The following is an 8,150-nucleotide window of genomic DNA, read 5'->3' as shown; positions in this document are numbered from 1 at the left end:
TCAAAGAGTTATGCAATATACTTAAATCACTTTAGCTTTCCAAGGAAACCAAATAAAAATCACATTTGAATGATTTATGCTTTTATGGTTGTTCCAATTGTACATCTGAGTATAAGAGAGATATCTTCTCTGAGAGGTGCAAGAGTTGTTCTTTCATGAATGCCCTTCTAAGAACAGTGAAACCAGCAATTTTTATATATGCATTCATGTGCATGTGTACTTCAAAAAGCAAAAACGTCATCATCTCTTCGTCCATTGTTAACTTAATGGTAAGAATGAGGGCCACCAGGCATTGGTGGAGCACCAGAAGGTCCTGAAGGCACTTGAAAAGGATTGTTGGGAGTGGGATAGAGTCCTGGTGTGGGATATGATCCTGCAGGGGCAGGGTATGGTGCTGGGGGCCCCCAAGCACCTGGTGGAACAGTGCCCCATGGAACAGGTGGTGCAGCCCCTGGAGCTTAGGGAGGAGGAGGAGCAGAATATGGCCCTGGAGAAGGATATGGCATATTGGGAGTATACTGCCCTCCCATTCCTGGTGCCCATGGTCCAGAAGACATGGATCCCCATGGACCTAAAGGACCTGCTGCAGCTGGATCCGTGGGTGCACCATAGGATCTAGGAAGCTCTGGAAAGGGCATATTTGGTGTAGGATATGGCCCTGTGGGGCCAGGGCCTGGCACAGTTGGGGCTGGGTAAGGACCACCAGGTGGGGGGCATGATGGTCCAGATGGAGGAAAGGGTGCTGGGGGTCCTGGAGGTGGTCCAGAGGGAGGCACAGAGGGATACATTCCTGTTGGCGCAGGTCCAAAAGGCACAGTGGAAGGTGTTGCACTTGGTGGGAGTCCAGATTGCACAGAAGGTGGAGCACTTGGGTTATTCCAAGGGTTGGTACTTGGCCAGCCTTGAGGAGGTTGACCAGGTTTTGTATTGCTAACAGCAGAGGTTTTGGCAGGAGAGTGTTCAGGTAGCGCATCTGCCAACTGGTGAGCAGTGAGGCCGCAGTAAGGCCTAGAGGCGACGATGGGGCCAAAGGAACTGGGCGCCGAAGAGCAGAGCGCAGCCCAACTGATGACTGCAGCAGCGACATGAGAGAAAAACTTATGCTGTTATTGTTTTTGTGTACTGTAGAGTTGGAACTGACCCATAGCTGACCCTTAAGAGGTTAATCACACAGGAGGAGATTGTCCATTCTTCTCCCATGGAGCAGTTGGTGGCCTTGAACACAGGGCCTTCAGGATTGAAACTCAGCTTCTTGCCAGTAGGCCACCAGAGTGAAAAGAAATAAGATACACGGGCCATATGTACAAAGTGGAAGAATGTTTCTCCAAATAAAACACTTCTCTCTTGCTTGGGAGGGTGGAGGGACAGCGCAGGAGAGGAAGGCCCTCTATGAGGTGGATTGATTCAGTGACTGGGGTAATCGGGATGGGTGTGTCGGAGCCAGTGTGACTGGCACAGGACAGAGCAGAGTTTAGGGCTATTGTACATAGGGTCGCTATGAGTCGCAAACGACTTGACGGCACATAACAACAACAACAACAACAACAACTCTCATTTAGCAATGGTTAAGTGTCATCAAGTTGAATAAGACTCATAAGGTTTAGAATAAGGTTTGGAAGCAGGAGTGGCATTTACTGCCTATGGAAACTCTATGAACTTGTAGAAATGACTATAGTTATAGAAAGGCTTCAGGTCTTTTGTTCATAGAGTCGCTATGAGTCATACTCGACTTGATAGCAATCAACAACAATGACAACAACGGGCCAGAGTATGGTGATAAGGGCCAAGAGAAGAAACAGAAAATGAAGTCAACAGAGCCAATCAGTGCATGCCAACAATCAACCCAGTCAGCAAGGCCAAAGCAGTTGCATCAAAAAGCTTGCCATTCCAGAATCAAGAAGTGCCAATGAAGTGCCAATCAAGAAGGGCACAGTTTCTGCCCTCATCTCACGAGGTCAACCCAATCTCCTCTTCTAAAAGTACTTTTCTTAATATAATCTCCTCCATCTTTAACTAAACTTCTGCCTGTGTGATATATTCTCTCCTTGCTCTGGCAACATTCATTTTTGGAAGGGACCTTACTACACTGTAGTCGACTAATGAGAAAGGTATGGAAATCCTGGTACCCTGAGAGACACCAGATTATACTTCCAGTTGTTGTTTGTTGTTGTTATGTGCCGTCGAGTCGCTTGCGACTCATAGCGCCCTATGTACAACAGTCCTAAACTCCGCTCTGTCCTGTGCCAGTCGCACTGTCTCTGACACTCCCATCCCAATTATCCCAGTCACTGAATTAATCCACCTCATAGAGGGCCTTCCAGTAAGCATATTAAAAAGAAGGAAAGATACCTGGAAAGACATATATACTGTTCACAGTTGCTCTTCTGGTGGGTTTGTTGTTATTGTTGTTGTTGTTGTTATGTGCCATAGAGTCATCTGCTACTCATAATGACCCTATGTACTCAGCTCTGAACCCTGCCCGGTCCTGAGCCAATGTCATTATCTCTGACAGACTTAATTCCACATCTACAGTCAATCATTTTATCCAGGGTCTTCCTCTCCTGTATTGTCCCTCCACCCTTCCAAGCATGATGTCCTTCTCCAAGGACTGGTCCTTCCTGGCCACATGTCTAAAGTATGTGAGACGGAGCTTCAAAATCCTTGTCTCCAAGCAGCAGCTTGGTTTCACCCTCTCCAGAACTGACCTCTTTGTTGTCCTGACAGTCCACAATATGTTCAACATTCTTCTCCAGCATCACAACTCAAAGGCATCAGTTCTTCTTTCATCATCCTTAGTCATTGTCCAGCTCTCTGACACATAGCAAGTAATTGTGAAGACAGGCCTGGATCAGTTACACCTTAGTTTCCAAACTGGTATCATTACTCTTCAGTACTCTAGAGTGGTCCCTGACAGAAGACTTTCTCAATGCAATTCATCTTTTGATTTCCTGACTGCTGATGTCAAGCGCGTTGATTGTGGAACCAAGCAAGCTGTAACTGTTAAGAATCTTTTCTCTTTCCTGTTTCTGAAATTTACACCACTGATGTTTCCTACTGAAAGTCTTTGACATGCCCCTAAAGTCTCTGTAATAATCTGTATTTTTATTGTATTTCTCATTCTGTGTTTCAGTTTTCCGTTCTCTTATTTGTCTTACTAGACCATAAATCCCTTAGGACAGTAATGTTTTTATGCTATTGTTTCTCCAGAGCGTGGCACTTTTTAATACAAAAAGTAATCATTCACAGAATAATTGTTCAATGAATGATAAAGAAACCTTTTGGTTTTCTTTTGGCGTTTTAAGGATACCCCCCTTCCCATTAAACCCCTTTTCCTTACATCTGCAACATCCCAGAAATAGATGAGAAGAGACAGGTTTATTGGTATCAATGAGGCTCAATAATTATTCTAATAATCTTATTCCCTACAAAAGGGTAAGATTGACCCACAAGGACCAGAAGGCTTTTGTGGTTTGAGAAGTTCCTGAAAGACCCAAGTACGCAATTTACTGATAGTAGAGAAAGAAAACCTGACCATATTTTGTTCAAGTTTTCAAAAAAATTTCTTATCAATCAGCCCACTTGTGATACTATAGTTTGCATAAATTTACAATGAAGAGCTGCTAGCAGTTAAACTGTCACCACTCTGTAATATTTTTCTACTCTGAAGTTCAGCCTCAAGTTTGGATGAAATTAAGCAATAGATTCACACCCACACTTCCAGATGAAAATAGACCATGCCCATTACTGCCAGGGTCAGAGTCTTCTTCCAAAGTTTAAGAGCAACAGAGTGATTGTTGCTGGGGGACCCACCTTCGCTTCACCCACACACTGAGAGCAAGGTGGAAGCCCATTGGCCCGGAACGAAGGTGGAGATCTCAAACAAACACAGCTGCGAGTGTGAGCTTGTCTGTCAAGTGCCTCTGAGCATGCAGGTTTTCGATATGCATGCTTGGCTCCGAAACTGTAGCTTTGGGGCTTTAAACTTAATCCCAACAGTCCTGAATTGATGCCTCTTAATTTTGGCTGTGATGTAGTAAATCAACACCCCATTAAGGAAGTCAGCCATTCAAGTATTTAAACGTTTAGGAACTTATTACAAGAGAATTGCAACATGTGAGCCCTCAGGCAGGAAGAAATGCTGTTAATCTCTTAGTATGTACAGAGCATGCTTGGTGAAACTGAAAACAGGATTGAGCTACTGATCCATATATTTTATCTAAGCAAAAGTTTACATTTCATCTCTAAAATACATATACAACATCTAGCAGAACATCCTCTGACTTTTACTAACAACTTCTTTTCCCCTCCTTGTGGTCTGCTTTATCAAGTTATATACTAAATTCTGAGAGAGAGACCATTCATTCATTCATTCATTCGCCAAACATGTTCAGTGCTGACCTCCTTATTTATGCCAGACACTACTCCAGGCGTTTGGGATGTATCGGTGAATAAAACACAGGTCTCTGCCCTTGTAGAACATACATTTGGATGGAGAAATCTGACCATAAGCCAAAAAAAGCATATGAAATAAAATTTATAGGGTTAGACATCACCAAGCAATTTGGGAAATACAAGCAGTAGAACTAAATATTGTTAGGGTGATGGTAAAGGGAGAGAGCTGCAATATTAAGTGGGTGGTCAGGGGGATTCAGATGGAGATGTTATCTGAACAAACCTGAAGGAGGGACGGCTGTGAACCAAGCAAGTATCTGGAGAAAGAGAATTCCAAAGAGAGGGACCAGCCAGAGGAAAAGCTTGTGTTGGAGGAAAGATACAGTGAACTTGAACACAACAGTAGGAGAGGCTATGAGAGAGGAAAGGGAAGGAAAAATAGATCGGGTAGTGCTTTGTAGGCAGTATAAGGAGGCCAACTTTCCCAGTTTGCTTAGAAATTAATGTGTTAGGTGCTCTGAAGTTGACTGAGACTCACAGTGCCCCTGTCAACAACCATGTCCTATACTGTGCCATCCTCAAGATCTCTGATATGTTCCAGGCTATTGTTAGAGTCACTATCAATCCATTTTGTTGAGGGTCCTCCTTTCTTTCTCTGATGTTCACTTGCCTCAGCATGACATCTCTTCTCTGAGCAACAGATCTAAACCCTGTCCTATGCTGCGCTAACCTCACAATCTCTGACTTACTCAAGCTCATTGTGTCAGTCCACCTGGTTGAGGGTTTTCTGCTCCTTTGCCATCCCTCCACCTTTCCAAGCACGTGTCATTCTCCAAGGAATAGCCTCTCCTAGCAACATGTCCAAAGTATGCGAGAAGATTCTTTGCCATCCTTGCCTCCAAGAAGCACTCTGGCTGCCCCTTCTCCAAGTCATATCTGTTTGTTCTGTCGGCAGACCATGGGATAGTCAGTACTTTTCTCCAACACCACAGCTCAAAAACATCAATTCCCTTTCTGTCATCCGTATTCATTACTCAGCTCTCAGGATCATAGCAAGTGTTTGAAAAGACTATGGCCTGAATCTGGCACATCTCTGTCCTCAAACTGACATTACTCCTCAACAATTTGGAAAGGTCCCTAACCGCAGACTTTCTCAGAGCAATATGTCTCCTAATCTCCTGGTGTCAAATGTACTGACTGTGGTTTCAAGTAAGATGAAGTTTTCGACAGTTTCAATCTTTATCTATCATGATACTGCCTGTCTGTCAAATGGCAAGGATTTTTGTTTTCTTGACGTTGAGATGCAATCCATGTTGAAGGCTGCAGTGTTTGATCTTCTGCAGCAAGTGTTTCAAGTCCTCCTCACTTTCAGCAAGCAAGGCTGTGTCATCTGCATAACACAGGTTATTGAAGAGTCTTTCTCCAATTCTCATGTTACATTCTTGTTCACAGAATCCAGCTTCTCAAATAATTTGCTCAGCATATAGATTGCATAGGTACAGAGAAAGGACACAACCCTGACACATATAGTGACTGAAGGAATGGGATTAGCTCTGTTGGAGTTGGTGAGATTGGCTCAGGATAGGGCAGGTTTCAGAGCTGGCACTTAGCAACAACAGTGTTCCCTTGCTCTGTTTGCACAATAACTTCTTGGTCAAAGTATAAGGTTTGTATGAGCACAATTAAATGTTCTGGGATTCCCATTCTTCTCAATGTTACCCATAATTTGTTATGATCCACACAGTTAAATGCCTTTGCATGGTGAATTAAACACAAATAGACATTCATCTGGTATTCTTTGCTTTCAGCCAGGATCCATATAACATTAGCAATGATATCCCTGGTGTCATACATAACCCTTTCTAAATCCAGCTTTAACTTCTGGCAGTTTCTGTCTATACTGTTCTAGCCATTTCCCCCATTATCTTCAGCAGTATTTTGCTTACATGTGATATTAATGATATTTTTTCAATAATTTTCACATTCTTTTGGATTACTTTTCTTGAGAATGGAAACAGATATTACTCTCCTCCACTCAAATAGTCAGGTAGCTGTCTTCCAAATTTCCTGGCATAGACTGGTGAGCACATCCAGGGCTGCATCTATCACTTGCAATATGTCAGTTAGTATCCCAACTATTCCTGAGGCCTTATTTTTTACTAATGCCTTCAGTGCAGCTTGAATGTATTCTTTCTTTATATGTATGTGTGTGTGTGTGTGTGTGTGTGTGTATTTTTAAAAATTTTATACTGATTTATTTACAAAGTTTGAACACACTGTTTTTCACCAAAAGCTTCTTACCATTTCCTTCACCCACCCACCCATCAAATTGTGCGACCCCCATCAATCCCCACCCCTCTGCTTCCCCCTCTTGGATCCTTATAATCATTCTACAAGAATGGTTTTATTCTACAAGAATGGTATTTGTCCTTGTGGGACTGAGTTAGTTCACTCAGCATAAAGCTCTCTAGCCCCTCCCAAGTTAGGTAATAATTTACAAAATCATTGCTTCTGTATGCTGCATAGTATTCCATTGTGTGAATGTACCATAATTTCTCCATCCATTCATTTGTGGTTGGACATCTGGGCTGTTTCCATGTTTTTGCAATAGTGAATAATACTGTATGAACATTGATGTTTGAGCCTCAGTTCTCATTTTCTTGGGGTATGTTCCAAGCAATGGAATTGCTGGGTCATATGGAATTTCTATGTTCAGCTTTTTGAGGAAATGTCAAACTGCCTTCCAGAGTGTTTGTACCATTTTCAGTCCCATTAACAATTTGAAGATATTCTTTCATTGCAATTGGCTCTTGATTATAGCATATTTCTTTAAACATTTCAGGGTTAGTCAATTCTTTTTGGTACAGCAATTCTGTATCTTCCTTCCGTTTTCTTTTGATACTTCCTGGATTACTCAAGATTTCCCCAGTAGCATCTTGTCTACATAGGAACTAAAAAAGTTCAACGAGGTATTGATGGTTTAGAGGTTGAATAGCACCATCCAAGTTGATTTTAACCATGAACTTAATGCACAGCCATCATTCATCTTTCAGTGGAGACTTGCTGGTTCCTGTGATGCTGGACTCCTGTGGAGTTTCTAGACTATGGCAGATTAGAAAGAACACCTGGTGATTTTACTTCTGAAGATCCACCAGTGATAGCTCTGAGGATCACAATGTCCAGTACCATTGTGTATGTGCTTGTCGGGGGCTGAGGCCAATTACAGGGTAAATAACAGCGATCAAACAGGTATGGTTGGCTGGTTCTCGGAATAAGCAGAGTAGAGATATGAGAATAATTAATCTAAGCCTTCGTTCCTCTTCTTTTTTGTTTTTAAATTAATTTTAACCAAAGTTTAAAGAGACTTAGGGTTTCCATTCATTCATTGTTACACTTTTTTCCCTGCCCATCCCCTCCCCTAATTCATTCTTCTCTTTGAAAAGTAAAAGTCCTAACAACAATTGAAAGTATATTATTGTCTCCTGAAATCCAAACTAAAGTAAAATAATTTTGTTTTAGAATAGTGTCACTGTAACATTTTTATCATGTCGTTCAAGAAACTAGATTTGGGGGGAAAAAAAGTAAAAGAAAAATTATTTTCTTGTTATATAATCCCTCCCCCCAAGTCCACTCCACAATGCAGCCTTTGTTCTGGACTCCTGTCACGACAATAATACCTAATCATATATCCCTTTAAAACGGTTCTCTTCCTCAGTGCAGTATACATTATTTATCCCCTCTTTCTCAGTTCCCCCCCC

General features: G+C 42.2%; 1 pseudogene; it reads right to left on the bottom strand.

The window, feature by feature from the left end:
• Nucleotides 1–263: 263 nt before the first annotated feature.
• LOC102849078 lies at nucleotides 264–3,851 on the bottom strand (annotated as a pseudogene).
• Between the last annotated feature and the right edge of the window lie 4,299 nt (nucleotides 3,852–8,150).

Source organism: Elephantulus edwardii, unplaced genomic scaffold (assembly GCF_000299155.1).
Source record: "Elephantulus edwardii isolate Elephantulus edwardi_28Jun2011 unplaced genomic scaffold, EleEdw1.0 scaffold00367, whole genome shotgun sequence".
NCBI lineage: Eukaryota > Metazoa > Chordata > Mammalia > Macroscelidea > Macroscelididae > Elephantulus > Elephantulus edwardii.
This window is presented reverse-complemented; position numbering and strand designations above follow the sequence as displayed.